Source organism: Rhinatrema bivittatum, chromosome 5 (assembly GCF_901001135.1).
Source record: "Rhinatrema bivittatum chromosome 5, aRhiBiv1.1, whole genome shotgun sequence".
NCBI classification, from domain to species: Eukaryota; Metazoa; Chordata; class Amphibia; order Gymnophiona; family Rhinatrematidae; genus Rhinatrema; species Rhinatrema bivittatum.
The window spans coordinates 79,864,396-79,889,892 of NC_042619.1; the positions used below are offsets into that span (position 1 = coordinate 79,864,396).

A 25,497-nucleotide genomic window follows, 5' to 3' on the forward strand; every position below is an offset into this window, starting at 1 on the left:
CACAAAGAAGTTAGGCTGTATGGATTCAGAGCTTTCACCCAGACACAGACTAGTTTGAAGGCCACAGGCCAACCTCTGGGTCCAATGCAATATGGTGTGCTCAACCAAGCGCACTGTTAACCGGCAGTCGGACGCGGGTGGAATAGGCGCTAATCAATCCCCTAATGCAATAAGGGGATTAACGCATATTCAACGTGCGTCCAACGCATTTTTTACATCGAGAGGCATTCACTCTCGATGTAAAAAAAAAAAAAAAAAGAAGCAGCAAAAGTAAAGAAAAAAAGAATCGAGTCGGACCCATCACGAAAACAGATGACAATAAAAGCAAGTTTGTTTACCGTAAACTGTGTTTCTGTAGATAGCAGGATGAATTAGCCATGCTGTCATGGGAAATGTCCATCAGGGCCCAGGAGGCGGAGCTTCACTAGTAGAATACAGAGCTCTGCTTTGTGTGGCTGCGCGTGCCTTCCCGCGCAGAAGAACAGATTCTCCTCAGTCTGTGATTAAGCAGAAAAAACCCTGTTTGACTATCCAGGGAGATGGGTGGGTCAGCATGGCTATCTACAGAAACACTGTTTACGGTAAGCAATCTTGCTTTTTCCTCGTTGATAGCAGGGCTGAATTAGCCATGCTGTCTTGGGAGTCCCAAGCTCCCGATCACGCTGAAAATCCACATAGTGTTTCACGAGTTATGATTTCGTCTCCTGTTTTATTTCTTTTTTTTTGCGTGATCTAGTCGGTGGATAGTCATGTTGAGAATTATGAAACAAAAGAGTGTAGGATGGCTCTTCCTACTTTTGCATCATCTACAGCTTGTTGATCTAAACAGTAATGAGCCATGAATGTGTGTAAGGATGACCATGTCGCTTCTTTACAAATTTCAATAGATTGTACTTGGCAGAGATGCGCCATTGAGGTTGCTATTGCTCGCACCTGATGTGCGTTCGGATGAGACGACAGAATTACTTTTCAATTTTGGTAACAGAACTAGATGCATTGTGCAATCCAACTTGATACAGTCCTTTTTGCTATCGGAAGTGCTGGTGCGTTTGGATTAAACGAGACGAACAATAGTGATGATCTGGGTGTTGATTGTGTTCTAGACTTGTAGTATGCCAACGCTCTTTTACAGTCTTAACGTATGCAACAGCTTCTCTCGCTCATTCAGATGCGGTTTAGGAAAGAATGTGGGTAGCTCTATTGACTTATTTAAATGGAAATGAGACATCACCTTTGGAAGAAAAGATGGGTGAGTCCAGAGTACCAGCTTGTTATGATAAAATTGTAGGTACGGACTGTAATGCACCAATGCTTGAAGTTCGCTGACCCTGCGTGCCAACATCACTGCAACGAGGAAGACTACTTTCTACGTGAGATATTTTATGTGAACGGATTCAATTGGTTCAATTGGAGATAACATGAGTTGTTCCAAAACAAGGTTGAGATCCCATGGTACTGGTGGTTTTGAAATCGGTCATAAGCGTGTGAGACCTCTGAGAAATCTGGAAACCATTGGATGGCCCGATATGGGTTGACCCCTGTATAGCCTGTATTACGCTGCTATAGCACTAAGATGCACTCGAATCGATGTTGTAGCTAGACCTGCTGTATACAGGGTATTCAGATAGTCCAGTAAACTTTCCGGGGCACAATCCATAGGTTGGAAGCCCTTATCGCAACACCAGGTGGCATATCTTTTCCACTTGAAACTGTAACTTCTTGTCGTGGATGGCTTTCTAGAATGTAGGAGTACATCTTGAGCAGTGATTGAGATGCCCTGCTCCGTTAGGAGGAGCCGCTCAACTTCCATGCTGTTAAATGAAGGGACGATTGCATCGGGTGCAGAAGAGACCCCCCTTTCTTGCATTAGGAGGTCTATTTGATTTGGCAGTGTGATCGGTTCGTCTACTGAAAGATGAAGAAGGTAAGTATACCATGGTTGTCTGGGCCAAGCTGGTGCTATTAGAATCTGTTGTGCTGCATCTTGCATGCACTTTTGTATGGTCTTTGTGATTAGCGGAACTGGGGGGAAAGCATACACGAGAGGTTCCGTCCAAGGAATCAGAAATGCATCCTGTGCTACTCTGCGAGTGCTGTTCCACACAGAGCAGAAACGCGGAACTTTCGCGTTGTGTTCTGTCGCGAAAAGGCCTATGGTCGGAAGTCCCCACCTGTTGAATATGGTTAATGCTACGTGTTAAATCAACACGTAGCCACGTATGGAACAGCACTCGCAGAGTAGCACAGGATGCATTTCTGATTCCTTGGACGGAACCTCTCGTGTATGCTTTCCCCCCAGTGCATCTTAGTGAATGGGATCTTCTACCCATTCATGAGGGTAGAAGATCCAACTTAGCATGTCTGCCCGAGTGTTGATCACTCCCAGTAGATAGGTTGCTTGGATTTGTATGCAATGACGATGTGCATGCTCCAGAATCTGAATCGCTTCCTTGCATAGCATCCAGGAACCGGACCCTCCTTGTTTGTTTATATAGAACATGGCTACCTGATTGTCGGTATAGACGATAACTCTTCGACCTTGCAGGTGAGGTAGAAACATACGAATCGCGTTTTTGATGGCTCATAGCTTCAGTAGATTGATCTGAAGATTTTGTTCTTGGGTGGACCATAACCCTCGCGTCTGAAAATGGTCTAGGTGTGTCCCCCAACCTTTGCAAGAGGCGTCTGTGGTCAGGACTGCATTGTGTTGAAGTGGACTGAACAAAGCTCCCTTTGCCAATGTTCTCTGTTTGAGCCACCAGTTTAAGTCCCTTGTCATTTCGGTGGTGAGGGATATTTTGGTTACCAGAGGCGAGTGTTGTCTCCATTGTCTTTTCAATCCCCATTGTAACCTGCGCATGTGTAATCTTGTGTTGGGTACTGTATAAATGGCTGCTGCCATGTGTCCCAGGTCTGTGAGAACCTGACGTGCTGTCGGCTGTGGGGTTAAGCATAGAGAGCGAAGTAAACGTCGCATCTCCACCGTTCTGTCCCGCGATATGAATACCCTTGTTTTTATGGTATCCAATCACGCTCCAATGAATTGAAGAACCTGTGTTGGATCGAGAATGGATTTTTGATAATTGACTACTATCCCGAGTTAATCCAAGCATTGGATCATTTGTTGTAGTTGCCGAAGTATCTGGGGATGTGATGCTACTAATAGCCATTCATCTAGATATGGGAAGATACGGATGCCAATTTGGCATAAATGTACCACTACCACTGCCATACATTTCATAAAGACCCTCGGGGCCGCTGAGAGACCAAATGGCAGGACTCTTTATTGATAATGCTTGTCCAGAAATTGGAAGGATAGGTAGCGCCACGAAGAGGGAATGATTGGTAAGTAGGTGTATGCATCCTTGAGATCTATGGAGCACATCCAGTCCCTGGGTTGAAGAAGTGGTAGAATATTTTTTAATCATACCATCTTGACTTTTTCCTTGCACAAGTGTTTTTTCAGCTCCCAGAGGTCCAGAATTGGTCTGTGACCTCCTGTTTTCTTTGGAATTAGGAAGTATGGTGAATAAAAATCCCTGAGTCGGGCATGAGGTGGAATTAAGTGAACTGCCCGTTGTTGTTGAAGGGATAGTATTTCCTTCAGTAATTGGAGTTGATGGTGTTGCTTTAGCTTGCGAGGTTGATGAGGGAGCCGAGGTTTCGAAGAGAACTGCAGTTGGTATCCTTTTTCTACCACTTCCAGAACCCACTGATCGGTTATTATTGCCTTCCATTCTGCTAGGCGGGCTGAAATCTGCCCAGTGGGTGTGGAGGTAGTAGTGGTGGCTTTGGCCTTAAAACGATGACAGAGTCTTTGCTGAAGACGTGGTTTGCTGACTTTGTGGGCGACCTCTCCTTTGTTGTATCTGTTGTTGACCACGTTGTGGTTGGCTATAATTTTGAGGTCGATACAATTGGTATTGTCGCATCGGTCTACGTTGGTATGACTGCTTACTTAGGGGGTTATAGTATTTCCTTTGTGGAGGGTACATTGATGGTTGAATCAGGGACTGGACAGCCACTGCTTGTTCTTTTAGACTGGCCACAGTCTCCTGAAACTTATCCCCAAATAGGTTATCAGCTTTGCGGGTTTTGAGTGGATGTCCTCGCGAATGGCACTTGAGCGAAGCCATGCAAGACTTCTCACTGCTATGGCCGATGCCAAGATTTGGGATAAAGATTCAAACAATTCATAAATTGTACGTAGAAGGTGCCTAATGCCCTCCTCTCTATGTCTTGAATCGGGTTACTGGACTCATTCAAAAGATGTTCTGAGACAGGTAGAATGGTCCTCGTTTTCTATACACACTCAAAAAGATATTGAACGATATAAAACTGATGTTGCTGAATGCGGACAGACAGCATTGCCCCCTGAAAAGACTTCCTTGCGAATTCGAGAAGTTTTTGTTCTCTACCCGGCGGTACTGATGCGTGTAATTTGGATCTTTTGGCTCTCTGCATCGCTGATTCTACCACCAGCGAGGAGTGAGGAAGTTGCTGGTCAGAATAAAAAGGAGATGGTCTCATTCTGAATTTCAAGTCTGTTTTCCTGGATACAGGTGGAATCGAGAATGGAGTCTCCCAAGATTTTGAGGACTGAGTCTAAGACCTTATGCAAAGGTAGAGACATGGGCTCAGCTGGCACGTCAAATATTTTGAGTAATCCTAAGGCCTCTGCCCTTGGATCAGGCGTCTTTTGAATCTCAAGGTGCAACATTGATCCTACCTTCTCCAGGAATTTCGGGTAGGATAAATCCTCCGGTGGAGAGTATGGCTCAGGGGGTCCTCCGGAGGATCAGATGGAAATCCAGTGAATGACAATGGGGACGTTTGGGGGGAATTAGGTTCTGTAATGTATCGAGTCTCACACTCAGGTGGTCGTTGGACTGACTGTGGAGGAGTTGGATCTCTTGGAGGCGTTGTCATCACTTCTCCTGGGGAGGAGGGTGTGGAACAATGTTGTGGTTCACTTCCAGTTGGGAAGATAGGTAATGCAAATGTCGATTGCATGACCTCGAAGTCAGACAGCGCTGACGAAAGTTGAGTGAATGCTTGCTTCGTTTGTGTCGGCATTTGTGGTTTGGAGGCAGTTTTTAAACTTGAGGTGGTGTTTGTGTATGAGGTAGGATAGCCTTTATCTTCTCAGTACGTTGTGAGCGTAACTCATGGGTTACTCTCTCCCTTTTCTTCTTACGCTGAGGTTCCTGTGAAATGTCCATGTCTGAAGTGGATGAAACATCCGAACCTACTCTTATAGAAGAACATGATGACCTTGAAGAAGAGTGTGAAGTGATCCGCACATACTCCTCTTCTGGAGTGTATTGGATCATTGGGGAAGTGGTATCTCCCTGGTGGTGATTTTTCTTGATGCATCCTTGTTGGGTTGCTCGATGTGGTCAACGCAGGAGTTTTTTGTTGTTTCCCTTGGGAAGCAAATGGTGATTTCCATGATTGCGGGTTCTTTAATTGCGTGTCCTGCATGTTTATGTGTCGAAGTTTTCTTTACATGCGATCCCATCGCATGCGCCGATGTTGAAGCGACGTGCACCAATTCCGACGCTTCATGCATCGATCTTGAATCTGACTGCACTGACTCCGACTCTTTAGACGCCGATCCCGGTGCAGCTTGTATTGAGCTACGTTTTAGCTTTGTTGCACCATGTGATTTTTTTTGCAACACTTTTTCCCCCGTCTTCGACCGGTTTTGTCCCGAGAGGAGCATCTCTGATGCTGTCGACGCTGGCAGGTTGTCAGTACCCCGAGGCATGGATGGGTCCCTATGCCTTTTTGAGGCCTTTGCTTGTTGCAGACATAACCTCCAGTCCTGGAGGTATGGAGCTCTATGGATGCTGACCTTCTCACCTTCGGGGCTTTTTTTTTTTTTTATGGTCCTGGAGAGGCGTGGGCCTCCGATGGAGAGCCATAGGAGCCCTCTGTCGCCATTTTCAATTGTTGGATTTTCTGAGCTCACTGCCGCTGAGCTCTTGGCGACATTCGGTCGCAATGTGGGCATGAGGCCTGAACGTGTTGAGGCCCCAAGCACCGATAACACAAACATTTCTTATAACCCGAAGGCCTTGGATTCGACATTTTTCAATTATGCTGAGGAGAAAAACGAAGCCCCGCGCGCGGAAAGAACAGACTGAGGAGAATATCTTCTTCTGTGCAGGAAGGCACGCGCAGCCGCACAGAGCAAAACTCTGTATTCTACCAGTGAAGCTCCGCCTCCTGGGTCCTGATGGACAGTTCCCATGACAGCATGGCTAATTTAGCCCTGCTATCAACAGAAAAACCCGGCGTCAATTTTCATAACTGCCATCCGCCAGTAAGAAAAACAGTCGCCAATAAACTCAGCATCGGTTTTCGTGACCAGCGTACAGCAGTCATGAAAACCGATTGGGTTTGCGTTAGCAAGGAAGCACTAGGGTCGCACAAGCGACCCTAGCGCCTCCTTGCTAACGCAACCCCCTAATTTAAATATTGCATGGTGCATTAAGAGAGTGGGCACTGACTGTTCAGCGCCTGCTTTCTAAGCGACTTTATTGCATCGGCCCCTCTGAGTGAACTCCTAATTTCTGTGTTGCACTGTGAAATGTTCACAAACAGGCAAGAGTCTATTTATTTTAGTTATCCCAGTAGGTCTATGATGAGAAAACAAGTAATTAATTTATACTAAAGCCTGAGAGAGAATAAAGGCCACACAGCTGTGCCTGAAATTGATAAGAACTCAGAGGGAGGGAACATTGTTGCTTTCCCAAGCGTTTTAGTGTAAGGAGTAATAACAGCGAGAGAGAGAGCACACTCGCCAGATGTCATAGCAGAGGCTGATCCCTTGGAAATATGTAAGTATATATATTCATATATATTCTCCTATTGCTCAAATAAACTTACTTTCCTAAGTACCTAGAACCGTGATGTACCAAATCAAAGTTTGTGTAGTGAATAAGCTCCTGGGTGCAAGCCCCCAAGGTATAATCCCAGTAATTGTGTGTGTTTATATTAAGTCCCCAAGGTAGTCCTGTGTACATGCATGTAGACCTCTGAGATTAGCATCCCAGGTCAGAATCTCCTGGGCAGAATGCCAGTGTGCACAGTCTGAACCCAGAACAAGAAGTTCCTGGATAGGTATGTTTATTTACCGTAAACAGTGTTTTTCATAGATAGCAGGATGAATTATATTTATTTATTTATTTATGTCTTTTTTATACCGTCGTTAAGTAGCTTCCGTCACAACGGTTTACAGTAGGCACATAAAGATAGGGATGCCGAGACATTAATTTACACAAGTGCCATATCGGTTCGGTACATAGTTTTTTAAAATAAAATAATTGGAATGTGATACAATATTGTTTGGAGTTTTTTTTATTTTTTTCGGAATTAAAGCAATACTAACTTTATAAGTGTCACTTTATCTTATAGTGATGGATGATAAAATAAAGTAATATAGAATAAAATACAGCTACACACGTATTGATTGTGGTGGTGTGTGTTTGATATTCATTTTCATTTGTTCCTACCTCGCACTTCGCCGGTTTCACTACTCTCCCACTCTTTTTGATAAGCTTGCTTAAATAGCCAGGTTTTTAAGTGTTTTTGAAAGGATTTATTGTCACTTTGTAACCTTAACTCTAAAGGCATGGTGTTCCACAGTATGGGTCCTAAAGGCATAGTGTTCCACAGTATGGGTCCTGCCAGAGACAGAGCTCTCTCTCTTACTTGGGTGAGTCTTGCTGTTTTTATTGATGGAACTGTAAGGAGTGCTTTGTTAGCTGATCTTAGATTTCTGTTTGGTACGTGAACGCGGAGGGCAGTGTTAAGCCAATCTGCATTTTCATTGTATATTAATTTATGTATGGTGCAAAGTGTTTTGTATTGAATTCTTTGTTCGACTGGTAGCCACTGTAACTCGGCTAGGGTTTCTGTGATGTGGTCTTTTTTACTTTTTCCGGTCAAAATCTTGCTGCGGTGTTTTGTAGAATTTGTAGTGGTCTGAGTGATGTGTTTGGTAGACCTAGTAGTAAGGCATTACAGAAATCGGTGCTCGCAAAGATCAGTGCTTGTAGCACTATACGAAAGTTTTTAGTTGTTAGCAGTGGTTTGAGTCTTCTGAGAACCATGAGTTTGGCATATCCTTCTCTCACTTTTAAGGATATATGTTGTTTTAGGCTTAATTCTGAGTCGATTATAACGCCTAGGTTCCGTACTTTCTCTGCTAGTTCCATTTTTTGGTTGTTTTTGAGTGTGATTGTATTTTGAATGATTTCATTCTTTTTGCGTTCTAAATGTAGGAACTCTGTTTTTTCAATATGGATTACTAGCTCCATTTGGTTTAGTAGTTGTTTTATGATATCAAGGTACATATTGGCTAGGTTTAGTGTTTTTTCCAGAGTTTCATCTATAGGTAATATTAGCTGAATATCGTCAGCGTATATATAGTGTGTTATGCCTAGACCGGCTAGTAGGTGGCACAATGGTAATAGGTATATGTTAAAAAGGGTAGCAGATAGAGCTGACCCCTGTTTGTAGGTGTATTTTCTCTGACATTACGTCTTTGATTTGAACTTGGAAATATCTGTTGGTTAGATATGATCTAAACCATTTGATAGTTGTGTTACTTAACCCTATTTCTTTTAGTCTATTTAAAAGGATTTCATGATTTACAGTATCAAATGCTGCTGAGAGGTCCAGAATCACTAAGATATAATGTTTGCCGTTGTCGAATCCTCTCATGATGTTGTCTGTTAGTGCTAGCAGGAGTGTCTCTGTGCTATAGTGTTTTCTAAAGCCATGCTGTGATGGATACAAGATGTTATTATTATCTAAGTGGACATCCCAGACAGCCATGCTGTCTGGGATGTCCACTAGAGGGCAGCCTCAACGGAGCTTCACAAAGATCACAGTGCTTTGCTCTGCGCAGCTATTCTATTTTTCCTGTGCGGCACCATCTTTCTCTCAGTCTATAACAAAGCCGATACCATAAAAAGTGGACTTATGAAGGCCGTTCAGGGAGGCAGGCAGGTCGGCATGGCTAATTCATCCTGTTATCTACGGAAAACACCGTTTATGTTAAGCAAACTTGCTTTCCCCCCCCCCAGTTGATAAGCAGGCTGAATTAGCCATGCTGTCTTGAGTCCCCAGTTAATAATGCAGAGCAGAAGTTGCAGTCCAGTAATGGTGTTGGCTATGCGCCTGCGAGTTCAGCTGCTCAAGTTCCATAGTGTGGACAGTCTTAAAGTTTGGAAAAGGAGTGAAGTACTATGTTGGAGTCATCTTTTGTTACTTTTGCTAAGGAATTATATAGAGGATAGGCTGTATGGATTCAGAATTTTCACCCAGACACAAACTAGTTTGAAGGCAATAGGCCAACCTCTGAGTGAACTTCTAATTACTGTCTTACACTGTGAAATGTTTACGAACAGGCAAGAGTCTATTTAATTATTCCACTAAGTCTATAATGAGTAAACTAGCAATTAACTTATACTAAAGCCTGGGAGAGAGAGAATGACACAGCTGTGTCTGAAATCTGATAAGAACTCAGAGGGAGGGAACACCTAGTTTTCACAAGTGTTTTAGGTGTATAAGCAGAGACAGTGAGAAAGAGAGGGGAGAGAGGGCTCTGGAATGATGGTACGGCTGTTACTTTGGAAATGTAAGCTTGTTAGATCTATGTAGCAATTGTTATTATCTACCATTACTTCTATACGATCTGATTTTATTTCTTCTATCCTCCTATTGCTCAAATAAACTTACTTTCTTACCTGGAACCGTGATGTACTGAATCAAAGTTTGTGTGTGGCTCTTTGTGTAGGGGATAAGCTCCTTGGTTCAAGCCCCCAGGTTTAATCCCAGTAATTGTGTGTTTATATGAGATTATCCCCCCAGGTCAGAGCAAACGGGCAGGATAGCAGTGTGCATGGTCTGAATCCGTAACATACTGCCTTTGCCCAGGGCTGTATCTGAAGAAGCCTGTTGATCTAGGCAGTAATGTGATGTGAAGGTATGCAATGAAGACCAAGTATCAGCTCTTCAAATGTCCAGTAGAGTAACATCCTGAAGATGGGCCACCAAAGCAGATTACATCCTCACCTGATGGGCCTTTGGATTCCCAGCGAAGGCCTCGGACTGCAGGGAGTAGCAGAAAACTATGCACTGCGATATCCAGTTAGATAGAGTCCATTTGGCCACGGGACGGCCCAGAGCATTTGGGCTAAAAGATACAAATAACTGAGAAACTCTTATCTGATTGTGTTAAACGCTTGTAGTAAGTCAATGCATGTTTGCAGTCTAGTGTGTGGAGCAATCTCTCCCTCTCGCTGGCATGTGGTTTCAGAAAAACTTCTGCAGGGTTATAGTCTGGTTGAGGTGGAAAGCAGAAACCACCTTTGGCAGGAAAGTGGGATGCATCCTTAGCGCCACTTTGTCATGAGGAAACTGCAGGTAGGGGGAATAGTGAACTAAGGCCTGTAGCTCTCTAACCCATCTGACTGAGGTTACCACCTCCAGGAAAAGCACTTTACATGTAAGGTACTTCATGTGGCAACTTTGCAGAAGTTCAAACGGGGGTAGCATAAGTTGTTCCCAGACTAGATTGAGGTGCCACAGCACCGAAGGATGCAACCTGAGGAGTCCTCTCATGAAACATGCGACCAAGGAATTGTGCAAGACTGGTAAGCCATTGTGTGGGTGATAATAGGCCGCAACTGCACTTAGATGGACCCGCAGGGACGTTGTCGCTAGACTAGATTGAAAAAGCGAGTGCAGATATTGCAATAGCAACTGAGGTGAGCAGGAAAAGAGGTCAATGTCCTGCCTTCTGCACCAGGCCCTGTACCTAGTCCATTTGCTCTGATAGTTTTTCCTGGTCGACGGCTTTCGAGACAACAAGAGGACCTCCTATATTTCCCCTGGGATTTGCCAGTGGCTCAATATTTATTTATTTATTCTTTTTCTATACCGACATTCATGACCCGTCATATCATATTGGTTTACATCAAACACAGGAGAAGTACATTGAACAGGGGATGAAAACTTGGTTGGTAATGGGGTATTAATGTTTTTTCAAAACCATTTAGAGTATTAAGAACTGAGAGCTGGGGTGGGGGGAGAGGGAGGGTGACAGGGGAACTGATGAGGGAGGGCTGCTTGGGACCAGGGGGGGAAAGCAGTATAAAATATAACAGTATATAATATAGCAATATAATACAATATGAAACGTTGTAACAATAGTAGCAATTAACAATATAAGAGGGGGGGAGGGGGTGGGGGTGGTCGGGAATAAAGGTTGATCAGTAACATCGGTCGGGACGGTTCTACAATCTAGAGTTCCATAGTGATATTAGGGAAATGCTTGCTTAAAAAGCCAAGTCTTAAATTTTTTCTTGAAGGTCAGTGGGCATTGCTCTTGGCGTAGGTCTGGGGGTAGTGCATTCCACTGTGAAGGACCAGCGGTGGAGAAAGCACGTTTCCTTATGGAAGAGTGGAGAGAGGCCTTGGTGGGTGGAGCGTGAAGGGTATCTTTATACGCTGCTCGAATGGGTCTTGTGGAAGTGTGAAGATGAAGCAGAATATCTAGTACCAGGGAGGACTGGTTATGGATGGACTTGTGTATAATGGTTAGGGCTTTGTGAAGGATTCTGAAATGAATGGGAAGCCAGTGCAGATTCCGTAGGATGGGAATGATGTGATCTCCTCGATTAGAGTTGGTTAGTATTCTTGTGGCAGTGTTCTGGAGCATCTGTAATGGTCTGGTGGTGGTAGCGGGGAGGCCTAGTAGGAGGGAGTTGCAGTAGTCGATTTTAGAAAATAAAGTAGCTTGGAGAACCGTGCGTAAGTCATGTAAGTGGAGGAGTGGTCTGAGCCTTTTCAGAACTTGTAACTTATAAAAGCATTCTTTAGTAGTGTTATTGATGAATTTTTTTAAATTTAAGCGGTCCTCCCCCTTTGGACTTTCATTCTCACCCAGAGTGTTTACTGAATAAGGGGTAAAGCTAGCGTGTCCTAACGCGGGTTAACAGTGCGCTCCGTGGGATCGCACTGTACTGTATCGGCCTGTAAGGAAATTAACATGCAAAAATCTGTGGACACAATTGTAACAGGTCACACATTCTTACAAAATAAGTTGGAAAATCTGGAAAACAGCATACGTCGCTGTAACCTTAGGATGTTGAATTTTCCTAAGAAAAAGTTAGTTTCCCCGATACAGATGCTTCGCAGATATTTCCTGGAAGTACTTCTAATAAAAGAAGAAATGTTGCCACTTATTTCTAAAGCTTATTACTTGCCGATAAAGTCATCTTTACAATTGAATGCAAGGCCAGCAGTATCTTCCATAATTGATACTTCACACCTCTCGAGACTTCAACAGAAGAAGAAGTGAAAACTTCAACTTTAATTGTTTCATTAGTTCTGGACTCTGATAGGGAGTTTGTTCTTAAAATGTTTTTTAGGAAGAGAGATGTATTATTTCTGGGGGAAAAAATTCGTATATTTCCAGATATTGCTAAATCAACACAAGCTAAAAGAAAACGTTTCCTAATGATGTGCCCTGCTGTTATTGGCTTGGGCGCTTCTTTCTGGTTGTATTATCCTTGCAAGTGTGTGATGAAGCATGCTGGGGTCAAATATGTTTTTTTTACCCCCTTCAGTTAAATTCCTTTTTGAATAGTAAAGTAAATCTAGGATCTCCAATCCCTAGAACCAGCTCCGAATAAACAGACCATAGAAAAGAATAAGTAACACTAGCTATTGTGGTTTATTCATAGTTTAATATATTTCCTACATATTTGCAATTGGAATCTCGGCCTAAACTATGTGGTCTGACAGGATATTACAGAGATTCAATGTTTGGGATATGATATTTGCTTTATTATGTATTGAATAATATGTGAAAGTTTTCTCTCTGTATATCATTTCTTGCCAAGTATATGCTTGTTAACTGAACAGAAAAATTTATAAATAAAGGTTTAAAAAAAAAAACCCCTACTGACTATTAGGTTCGGTGGGCTAAAGCAGGGGCTGTTGTCACAGTATCCATGGCCTTCCTCTGCTGGGCTGGTAGATGGGTGGGCGGTAGGTGGGGTACACCCGGAACTGGCGCCTATGTTGATACAGATGCCGGTAGCTTGAAGGGTACCATCTACTTGTGCCCCACTGCTCCCCCGGAGACATAAGAGAGAGGATAGCTATGTTTTGTTCCTTCAACTGGGAGACTGTTTCCTGTAGCTTGTCTCCAAACAAGTTGTCTCCTTTGCGTGGAAGGTCCGCAAGCTTTTCGTGGACATCCTCACGAATGGCTCTAGCTCTCAGCCAAGTCAGCCATCGGGCCGCAATTGCTCCCGCTGAAATTTGGGCGGATGTATCCAAGGCCTCATAGATTGTTTGCAGAAGATTTTTCAGGCCTTCCTCCAGGTCAGTGAATAGTTGCGGGGGGAGTCCCCTCTGAGGCAGTGTGGATGAGGTGGGGTTCAAGGACTGCAAGTACTTGTACAGGTACTGGGTTATATAAAACTGGTGCTGCTGTATCTTCACGTTCAGCATGCTTTCCTGGTATGTCTTCCCAAAGTCGTCCAGATATTTACAATCCCAGCCCAGTGGGGTGTTTCAGTGGAGGTGAGGCTTCATTGCAGACTCTACAACCACTGAGGCATGGGGAAGCTGCACTGCACTGTAATAAGGCGACTGTCACATCCTGAACTTCAGGTCAGTCTTCCTAGAAGTGGGTTGAGCTGAGAACAGGGAATCCCAAGCCTTTGACATACCTGCATCCAGAACAGCATGGGACAGCAAGGCAGTGGGCTCCGCTGGAACTTCAATTATTTTCAGAACACCCATGACCTCTGTACAGGGGTCCAGGATCTTCCTTGTCTCGATTCCCAGCCGTCCCCACCTTCTCCACAAATTTTAAATAAGAACGGTCTTCTGGGGGAGAAGAGGGCTCCGGATGCCCCTCAGGTGGGTCCAAGGGGATCCCCGTGGAGGAACCTGGAGAAGGAGGGGTATCCTCCGGTTCAGAGTCTGGTTGAGGCAACGTAGGGGAAGATGCTCGCCATGGTGCATCTCCCAACGCATGCCGCTTGGCCCCAGCATGGGGTCTTTCTCACGGTTCCAATTCTTGGCCCGGGGGCTGTAAGGAGGAAGTTTGGCCTTGGCTGGCTTGTCTGAGAGAGGACCCGGAGAGGAGTGGGAGGAGCATCGGTCCAAGCCCTCCTTTATTGACGATCTTTATGGTCCTCTGCCTCTGGGCCCGGGGGGGACATGAGGGCACAGTGATGGCAGTTAGCTTGGTCATGGTCAGAGCCCAGGCACAAGTAACAATAATTATGGCCATCCGTTGCCAACATAATTTTGCCACATTGGCAAAATCTGAATCCTGGGGTGCGCAGGGGTATGGTAGCACAGAGTGCTGCTGAGAGAAAAAATGAAGATGCCGCAGTCGAAAAAACTGTGAAAAACACTGAAAAAACATCTGAGAGGGATCTCTGTGAAGCAATGTGGAAAAATAGAGACTGGGTGGAAGATGGTGCCACGAAGCCACATACAACAAAGCCCTGTGATTTTTGTGAAGCTCCGTTGAGGCCGTTCTAGTGGACGTCTCAGACAGCATGACTAATTCAGCCTGCTTATTGACAGGAAAAAAGTCCATAAATTGTTACTAACCAAGAAGACATAGAGAAAAGCCAATACTTATCACAGCACGTTAGTAGCATGGAATCTATTTATTATTTGGGATCTTGCCAGGTACTTGTGACCTGGATTGGCCACTGTTGGAAACAAAATACTGGGCTAGATGGCCCTCTGTCTGACCCAGTATGCAATTCTTATGTTTTTATGTAACTGCATACAAGTCATACGGGAATACCCTATAAAAGCTTCCATGGAAAACAAGGAAACAAAAAACTATACCAAGACTTTTAGCCTTGGGAGAATAGAAGTCACGACATCCTAACGAAGGGTTAAGATTCTTTATAAGCATTCCCAATATCCAAAATCTGTTTTTGTCTTATTGTCGTGTGTCACCTCTGACGTCACTCACAGGAGGGTATTCCAGCGCTGCACTGTCCCCAGTCTCTCCCTTTTTAAAGGGATCTCCGCTGCTGGGCTCAGCTGCCCTTCTCCTTTCCGGACCCCGCTGTGGGCCTCCAGGCCTCTGCAGAGCCTGTCCTCGTGCTAGGAAACTGCCTGGCAGCCAGTCCAGCCAAGCTCTGTTTCCATGCTGGGGTTCGAGGGTTCCTCCGCTGAGGAATCAACGTACATCTCCTCCTCATTCCCTGAGCAGCTCTGCTTTTCAAGCCACACAAACCACTCTGGCATGCCCTCCTCCTCTACCACCATTGGTTCGGGTGTGTCCGATTCACTGGAGCTCAGCTCAGCTGCCTGATCAGCGTTTTCTCTTGCCCATTGGCTCAGCTGTGCCTCCATGAACCTAGGAGTTGTAGTTCTTTTGCGGCCCTCAGGCACCCTCTGCTGCTGCCTAACTAGGGTCTTGATTCTCCCAGCCTTAATCCAGCCCAGGTTTTCCTGCCTCAGAGCTGGTTGTACTTCACCACACTTATTTAGTAGAGATGTGCATTCGTTTATCACGAATTAGGCAATTTCAACGACAGGGGCTGACCAAAGGCACCAGTAGCCCCTGTGACATTGTAAGGGCAAAGGGATTCATAGCAGGCCCGAAAGCCTGACTGCACGGAGGGAGAGATCACTCGCGGGACCCCACTGGACCACCAGGGCTTTTAGTAAGTCTTGGGATGGGATTGGGATGATTGGGAGGGGTTGTAAGAAAGTAAAATTGAAGGGTTGGGGTGGGTTTTTTTTCCGATTTGGGTTAGGTTGTTTTTTTTTGGTTTGTTTTTCCGGTTTCGGGTTCCAGCTTCGTTTTTGCCGAAAAACGATCCATGGGAAAACGAGTTTTCCCACGAAGCACCCAAACTGAAACCTGACCCGAGCCAGAAAAACGAAGCTCATCTCTATTATTTAGCACTGAAAATCTATCACCCAACCAGTCAGTAATCTTCTCTAAACAAACATTTAGCCACTGAATATAATGCTCCACACCCCATTCAAATGGATTCAGGAACTAGATGTCATTGGGCATAAACATAACCCATGACATCCAGTTCCTGAAACAAGCCCAAAGGCTGCAAAAAATATATTAAAAAGCAGCTGCGACAGGCAGGAACTTGAGACCCCGATCCATACATGGTCCACCTGAGAACATTTCACTGAATCCACTGAACTCAATTCACTAAAAAAAGAGGAAATCCAAGGAAGAACTGTACCACCCAACCCCACCAGGCAACATCTGTTGACCAAGATTTTATGATCTACCAAACTGAAAGCACTAGAGATATAATTATACCAAAAAGCATACCCACTGTCTCGAAATGTTGTTAAACAGTGACACTAACTTCCCTTCTATGTTATGGCCAGGTCTAAATCCTGACTGAAAAATCAGCTAGACCACTAGTATGTTCCAAAAAAGAAGAAATTTGATTAACTACAACATTTATGTCAAAAATGTTTGACATAAGAGACAGGTGAGCAATTAGCCTATAATTTGCACAACAGGAAGGATCAAAGTGCAATTTCTTTAATAAAAGGTGAAGATGATGGTTCGTTTGATACTTGCCTCACTCAGGGAGACATTAGCCATTTCTATGAACTATTCTAACCCATTTCTGTTCAAGAATTTAATCTGAGACAGAAGACAAGGATCCAAAGAACTGCCAGACGGTCACATGCTCTTCAACCTATTTTTAAACAAAACACAGACTGCAACAAAATTGTAACAAACTTACTGAGACAGAAGTATTATCTGAGGCCAATGAATAGGCAGAGCACAATCTACTTCAACCCACTTTGGATTCTAAACCATTAATTTCCTCCTTGAAACCAAGTTCAAAAAATCCAAACAAAAAGGCATCCCTATTGGGAATTTGTTTACCCCATAAAAGTCTTTCCACATAATCTTATAAAGCTCCCTGGTAGAATTATCAGCTGATCTTATAAAGCCTGAAAAAAAAATGTTTCATGCCATTGCTTTCCCGTCGATAGCAGGGCTGAATTAGCCATGCTGTCTGGGAAGCACCGAGATCCCGGGTAGGCGGAGTTTCTCTTAGCTGATCACAGACTTTAACTCTGTGCGTCTGCGCGGTCGTCTTCCCGCGCAGTTCCCGCACCTCTTCAGTTTCTTTTTTTCTGCTAGCCATTTGCTCGCGGGGTTTTTTTCTCTTAGCGAATTTGCCTGCCTGGATATATTTTTCGTTGATTTTTTGCATTTTGTCCTCACGAATTCTCATCCCAGATGACTCCGAAGCCGTCTGGTTTCAAATATTGCCAATGTGGCAAAATTATGTCCATCACGGATGAACATAATTATTGCTACATTTGCTTAGGCCCGGACCACGATCAAAAGTCGTGCCGGGACTGCGGCAGGATGTCTCCGCGGGCCCAGCAACACCGGGCCGCGAAGATGGAGAGGCTCCGCATGGGATCTTCGGCCCCACCATCCTCCGTCCATTCCTCGCTGGGACTGGCGAAATCGGGTAAGGCCCACACGAAGTGGGTGTCCTCGTTGGGACCAGGACTCGAGAGGCCCGAAAAACGCTACAGGCCAGAGTCTCACACACCCTCAAGGCCTCGTTCAAAAGCCAGGGATCCGGCAGAGGGTCTGTGGCGCAAAGTACCGGCGGGTACTTTTTCTGAGCCTGCGCCGTCTGCATCATCGAAAACACAACCTTACTTGCACTCTGGAGGAGCAGAAGCATGGGTTCAAATCCTCTTAGCCTTTTTCAGGGCTGACTCTACCATCACTGATTAGTGGGGGAGTTGACAGTGGTCGAACCCAGTGGACAGATGGACTAGGTATACTGAATCCATCTTCCATTTAACCATAGGCAGCGAGATGGGATGCTCCCACAGGCGGGTCACCAGCAACTTGAAAATGTCATGGACTGGTACCGCTATCAAGTCTTTCAGGGCATCCATGAATTGTAGGATCTTCAGCATTTTATGCCTGGACTCCTGCTCGGTCAATAGTTGGAAAGCCCCAGATTCAGCCATGGCCTGGATGAAGCTCACAAAGGAAAGATCCTTGGGGGGAGATCGCCATCATTCCTCTGGTGGAGAGGGATCAGAAGGCAAATCTTCCAATTCCTCAAAGGAGGATGCAGACACCTCCCCCCTCCCAGGGGTCATAGGGAGATTCTCCCTCACTGCAACCCTCCGGTTATACTGAAGGCATCGAGGGATCTGACAGCGCTAGCAGGATCGGGGGCACCGCAGGCATCAGTGGAACAGACTCCGAGGGCCCTGAGAGAGCTGGCAGGTGATGTGGTACTGTGCGTCTCCAGGCTGCCATCGAGCCCAATGGCCCTTCCTCCTCAGAGGAATTGCTCACCAGTATGGGGGCTGGTGGCGGTGGCAACGGTGTGCCCAGTGGCCACAAAGGGGCTTGGGGCACCAGAGCCGGCTGCATCAGGAGCATACAAACAACATGTCAAGCCGCTCTAACAAAGGTGCAAGCACTGGTGAAGCAGGCTCTTACACAGCAGAGGCGGTACTCGGGGAACCAGAAGCTCGAGGCCCTGCAGGGCCCGGCCGAACGCGGGATAAAACGGCCTGAGAAGGAGCTGGTGGAATTGGTACGTCCTCTAGATTGAGGGAGACCAAGCCCTCCACCGGTTCCGGTGGAGGCATCGGAGGGGATGGCCTCCTCCACCCTCGACTGCTTCATGGGAGGCACCAAAGATAGATACCTTCTCACGGTCTAGTTTCAATGAAGAGGATGATCGATGATGGTGCTTCTTAGACCTTTCTCGATGAGTACTGTGGTCCATGCCCGATATCGATGGTGACTTCGAGGAACCCAACCAGGAACGGGATGATAGGGATAGCGGACGGTCCCCTGCACCTAGCTCGGGACCAGGCAAGGCAGCAGGTGGAAGTCCCCGATACAGAGGACGGTTCAGACCCCCTGGACCTGAAAAGTTTTTCAATTTTGTCAAGATGGGCTCAAAGATCCTTGGGGATCATCTGGGCACAGAGATCGCAGACACGGACATCATAAGAAGCCCCCAGCAGAGCACACAGACCTCATGGGGGTCTGTGATGGACATGGTCCAGGGGCATCGGCGGTAGCTGGTCGATGCCATGGAAAAACGAGCATGGTGCGCGGTCAATGACAGGTGGACACCGGGAGGGGAAGCCATCAATTGACTGCGAAGGTACGAAGCACTTACCAATCACTGCCCGAGGAGGGCGAGGGACCCTATGTGACGCATGGAAGGAAAGAAACACTTCAATTAGCCAAAAAGAAGCACGAGCTCCGAAACTGCGAGGCAATAGCTCTGTGGAAAAGAAGAGACTGAAGAGGGACCCCGAGTTGATGTGTGGTTAGCGGCATGCTCAGTGTACCTGTCAAAGCTTCCAGAAACTTTGACAAAAGTTTTCCGTGCCAGGCTCCATCCAATGATGCCATCCATGTGTGAGGACTACCATCCTGCTTGTCCTTGGAGCAAGTACCATCCTGCTTGTCCTTAGAGATTTCTAAGGAAATTAAAAAAAGTCATGGGATAAGAGACAATGTTCTTTTATGGCTTGAGAACCGATCAAAAGATAGAAAACAAAAAGAGTCGGGCTAGATGGTCAATTTTCTCAATGGAGAAAGTTGAATAGTGGAATGCCCCAGGAATCTGTATTGGAACCACTGCTTTTTCACATCTTTATAAATGATCTGGAATGGGGAATGATGAGTGAGATGATCAAATTTGCAGAACACACAAAATTATTCAAAGTTCTTAAACCATAAGCGGATTGTTAAAAATCGCAGGAGGACCTTGAGAGACTGGGCATCCAAATGGCAGATGATACATAATGTGGCCAAGTGCAAAGTGATGCACATAGGGAGGGTTGAGCAACTCAAATCATAGCTACACAATGCAAGGTCCCACGTTGGGAGTCGCCACCCAAGAAATGGATCTAGGCACCATCGTGGATATTTATGTACTTAATTATTTAAAGTTGCCTATAGCCCACTTCTTGCAATAGTCATTCTAAGAAAGAAACATAATAAACAGTTAAAAAACAAAATATAAACATACAATAGATAAAAAAATAAAATATTACCACCCAAAAGCTTGTTGGAATACTCTGCTCACTGTGCAGCAGAGGCCAAAAAAGCAAGTAGAATGTTAGAACTTATTTGGCAAGGAATGCAGAACAGATTCATGTTTACCCATTCACTCATTTTATAGACTTCTATCACATCTTCTCTAAGCACTAGCACTTCTAAAGCACCCCTCGCCCTATCCAAACAATGGACTCAAGTATTTCCAGAGTGGGCTATTTCATGTCCAATTGGGTTACTTTAGTCCCATTTTACAGGAAAAAAAATGTGTGCACTAGTAGGACTACTTTATGTGACAGTGTGTCCCCTTCTCCAGCCGCTGCTACCTTTTCTCAAACTCTAGGCCTGATGTCAGCCTGCAGGGAGCAGCCAATCAAAAGCAGCAGGAACAGCGGAGGAGGGGCATAAGACACACCTGCTGCAGGGCATGTGAGGTACATGGATGAGGGGTAGCTGTTCCATTACCCCAAAAGTGTTTGCTTTGGAGCTGTCACTTTGTTCTGTCCTCAGGGGCCCCATAGTATCTGCTGAACTCCTCCCTCTGCCCCAAACTTGCCATTTCTCTAACCCACAGTTCCCAATGGAGAAGGTTGCAGGTAGAGAGGGACTAGAGAAAGAATTTCTCTAATTTTCATCTGGTCAAGCCTGAGATTTAACCAGCTGTGGAGGGTGAGAGAGACAGAGTAGCACTGTGAGACAAGGGGGAAGAGAGGAGGTTGGGGGATGTTGTACATTATGGGAAGGAAAAAACAGTGATGGTCTGATGAGGGATACTGGTGTTGGGTTGAGAGTCAAGGGTGCAGAAGGGAATGGGGAGGTTATGGAGAAGTTGGGGAAATTAGGTGGGAGGCAGAGAAAAGGGCAGGGGACAGGAGGGAAGTGAGGAGATTCCAAAGGGAGGCAGACAGTAATATGGGCAGTGAATAATAGATGAAGTTGGCATTGTTTGTACAAAAGCACCCACTTAAACAAGCATTTAAGAAGCCATGCCCATGAACAGTCAGTTTAGAGAGGAACTTAGGAAGCAGAGGAAGGGTTTATAAAAATTGCTCACTCTCTGTGAAGAATAAAAAGGCATTCCTGTGGGCAGGGTTTGCACTTACATGCTTACTTTAAAACCTTCTAAAGTATGCATGTAATTTTTCCTGAAAAATATACCCACACTTATGAGACTTTATACAGTCTTAAATTAGCTCCTAGGAGGATAATTTAAAAACAATTCAGTGGAAGGATAGAACCTACAAGCCCAAAGTACTAGCAAACTTTAGCCCAAATTTTCACCTCAGACTTGTGTGTCCCAGTATGCACATACTCATATATGCAGGAAGAGCAGGTATAACTTTCTGCATGTACATACATAAAAATTTTTAAACAAAAAAAAGACAAGTACCTGAAACCACTTAGTTTGGAAACACCGATATTATTAATAAATGTTTTATATGTGATGATTAATATACAAATATATATTAGCTTTTTTTAAGAGGCTATATACAAGTTTAACTTTATCATGTTTTTAAATCTATAATAAGAAATATATATGATCTTAACAGAATATCATCTGAAGCTGTGCGCCTAGCCATTGGAAAAGAGTGACTGTCTAAACGTATGGTCTGAATGATCATCTTTTCAGATGCGCTCTCTCTATGAACATAGATAATTGCTCATTTTTATATTAATAATTAGTTAAGGTGCTTGTCTTTTTTATGTTTATGTATGATCTACATTTGTGACAATGTTTTTTTTGTGTTTGTGTTCATGATGCTGTATGAACTCAAATAGCATGTGTGTACTTTAACTTTTTATGTAATTTTATTATCATAATAACATTCATTTATTTATCTGTTTATATAGTCCCTGAAGCAGCCCATGTTGTATGGGCGAAACACAGCCCAAGTCAGGCATTTTTGTTCTACTATTTGCATTAATAAAAGCATCTTTTAACATTGAAACTATGTGGTGTCCACTAGATGATTCTAGTTCCTAGCCCTAGCTCAAACAGCTGCAGAAGGACATACTATTCAATGCTGCACCGCCCCCAAAGGATGTCTGGAATGGGGAGTCCCTTAGGCTAATCAATGTTTTAGTGTGGCAGTGTAGATTTGCTTTCAAAGGAGGAGGAGCTATTTCAGTGTGCTCTCCAACTTAAGCTCCCAATCTAGGGAGAGACACTGCCCTGCCAGTTCCTCCAATAGGACTGAAGGGGAGAGAAGTGGAAGGATTTTTGCAATTTTTCTGAAGTTTTACAGTTTTGACCTGTACCATTCCTAGCAGGTATCATCACCTGCTCAGGGTTGTCAGGAGGGGCTGTGCACCTTTTCACCCAGACCAAGAGGAGGTTACAGTGCCCAAATGAAGAGAGGTTTTTCTAGTTTGAGTTTTTTTCAAAATCAGAGGAAAGAAAGTATTTTTCTGTCACCCTTCCTAACCCAGAACTGGAAGCAGTGAAGACTGCTTCCAGTACTTGGCCTTTTCCCCAGGAAGGCTTGAAGTTATCTTTTGAAGAGGATTTCAAGGGAGAAAGAGGAGGAGGAGGTCAGTTGGAGACCCCCACTGGAGTTTTCACCCCCAGGACACAGAACCCCGAAGACTGGATATCGGGAGTACTCGTGGACCTCAGGTACTGTAGGGGAATCAGGGTCATTCACATCTAGGATGCCCCAGCCAATTTTGGGATATTTCTTCAATCCAGACCATGGAAGATAAGACAGTCTCAAGACCCCACACTGAGGGAACCATCCACAGAGGTAGAGAGTCACTAAAAATCAGTGCTTCTGTAAAGCTGAAGAACATGGATGTAACTGGACACTTTATTATTTCCTCCTATTGATTCTTTCACAAGCAATCACAGTAAAAATTTATTTTGAAACCTATCCAGCTAGTACAGCCTTTTTTGTCATGGTACCTATCCCAAAGAGCTATAGTAACACACACACACACAAGGGAGGTGTCCTATGCCCTGGACCTAGAAGATTATTCTTCCTCACAAGAGAAAAGGACCCATCCTATTGGATGAGAAGAGGTGAAGAGAGACTGTGGAGCTAGCACTAAAATACAAATTAGTTTATGGACCTGATACAGTAGCCTATCTCTGAAAAAAAGGATTACATATAAATTATAATACTGTACAAGGCCAGACAAATTTTGTAAACTAATCAACAGGAACTAAATAGGCTGTAACTGGCTAAACGCTCTAAATAGTTATCAATAAGTCCTACTATGACAAGCCTATCATTCAACAATTTTTAAATGCTTGCATAAGTTATGTTGTTAGTTGTTTTTAATGTGCACTTTCTCTTTGAAAGTTACTTCATCAAAACTAATCACACACAACTGTATCTGCTAGCGTCCCTAACCCCACCTTCAAGAATGCCTATACTCACAATGGGTTAAAATACACATATACAGGCACTGCACGCATACTTTTACTTGCGTATTGGGCAGGCAATTTTGTACATGCCCGTTTCCATGAGTAATACACGTTTACCCATGGAAATGGCTTTGAAAATTATCCTCCCCAAGGATTTAATTACAAAGTTCACTTTCTTTTGATTTGTTTGATGCACTTTTATAAATTGTATTCAACTATTTAGATTTGTTGCCATATTGTAAATACACAAATCTGTTTTAATATATCATAAATAAAATAATTATTGAAACTAACATTTATAGCCTTTATTTGAATATTGGACTAGGGTTTGTCTTACTTTATGGTACAAACAACAGTTTAAAATCTAGCAAGACTGTCTGGATTCACACAGGTATAATGTCATGCTAAGGCTTCACGTTCCCATGGCAACTACTGGCCACATCGGTTACAAAGAAGTTTTCATTCCGTCATTACAATCGCGACAGCCAAACACCGATTTACACCTGGGCCCCCCGTTTAGAGCGACTCCCGATCCCACCGCTCTCGCAAGATTTTCTAGGTTCCCATTCCTTCATCAGCGCTCGAGCCTTTAGCTGCCCCTTCCCGCCTCTTCTTTCCCCCAACAGCGCTCCAGCAGCGTGGAGGGCACATTCACAGCATAGCACAGTACGGTCGTGAAAGAAAACAAAATTCTTCTAGCTGCAGTAAAAACGGTTAAATATTTCTTACCGCTTTCAAGATATTTTATCTGAGCCCACCGTTGTTTCTAAACACAAAACTTGCGTGTTATCTACGCTGACCGTGCCTAAGATCAGAACAGTGGCAGCCTCAACCAGCATGCGCAGTATTAGTCACCGCGAGACCGGAAGCGGCCGTTGGATTACGGGAGGTGCTAACCCGTAGGCAACGTTTGACGTCTCCGTGCTAGGAACGTATATGCAGGGTGCTGCTCTCTGTCTTTCAACGGTATCGGCCAGAGCAGAATATGAAGGAAAAAGGAAGAGTCGTGCCTCATTGTTGGCGACAGAGTGATGAAAAAACACTGCAGAAAAGAAAAAAATGCCAATTTTAAAAAGTACCCCAGTTTGGCGGGAAAACCGCCTAATTAGCAACACTGCTCAAAAGTGCTTAGAAATGTACGTTATGAGAGTGTGTCCTTGTTACATAGTGTATGACGTCATGGGTCGGGCCGCAGCGGGATATGAATGCTGAAAGGCGGACTGTAGGGTACTCGCTTACTGACCATTAAGTGATAGAAAAAGTCGCACCAGAACCTAACCAATAAATTACATTTACTGTACTTACAGTGCAGCGATAGGCAACGCCGCTTCTCTAACTTGAACTATCAAGGCATTTGATTAATCTGCAAACCAGACCTGTTTGTGGCTTTCAAGGATCTTTAGGTGGTCTCATCCTATGTTAATAAACTATTTACAAATACCACTATTTACAAAGTAGTATAAAGTTGCCCTCCTGATGAGTTTGACGTATGGTGGGCAGATTCCTTTTTTAAATAAATTGTTCCTGTTAAGAATAGGATGCTTTATTTATTATTTGGATTAATTTCACACCTTTTTGAATATGGAATTCACTCAATGTGGGTTATGGCATATTAGAACAACACAAACGTCATTTGTGGCTCCATATTTCAAAGGTGTAAAAAAATTAAAATAGCAAAAACATAATTGATCTATTATTCAGCCTGGTCATACCCAGAAAAAAGAAATTAAACAATTTCATATATGTTGCATATGGGTAGATGTAGAATTTTAAAATAGGCATGCAGATGGTATGGTTCATCCATAGGAGCCAACTTTTGAAAATGGGGGTGCAGAACTCAATACAAAATACAGTGCCCCCAGAAAAAATGAAAAAACAGTCATGAATGTGACCAGGGGCAGCTCAAGGCAATCTGCTGCCTGAAGCAAGGGATGAGATGCCCCCCAGGTGAAATCATCGAGAGGGACGTGGGGGGCAGAGTCCCCTTGGAGTCTGGCCTTCCAGT

The 25,497-nt window shown here is 44.4% G+C and overlaps 1 protein-coding gene across 3 annotated transcripts in view; it reads right to left on the minus strand.

Moving 5' to 3' along the window:
* The window catches only part of CENPJ (centromere protein J), a 363,081-nt gene extending 338,635 nt beyond the window's left edge, over positions 1-24,446 (minus strand). Inside the window, exon 1 of one of the 3 annotated variants that reach the window (XM_029602492.1) lies at positions 24,222-24,446. The gene's annotated coding sequence lies outside the window, so the exon portion shown is untranslated. The remainder of the gene's footprint in view (positions 1-24,221) is intronic. The other 2 variants (XM_029602491.1, XM_029602493.1) reach the window with 2 other exon arrangements.
* Between the last annotated feature and the right edge of the window lie 1,051 nt (positions 24,447-25,497).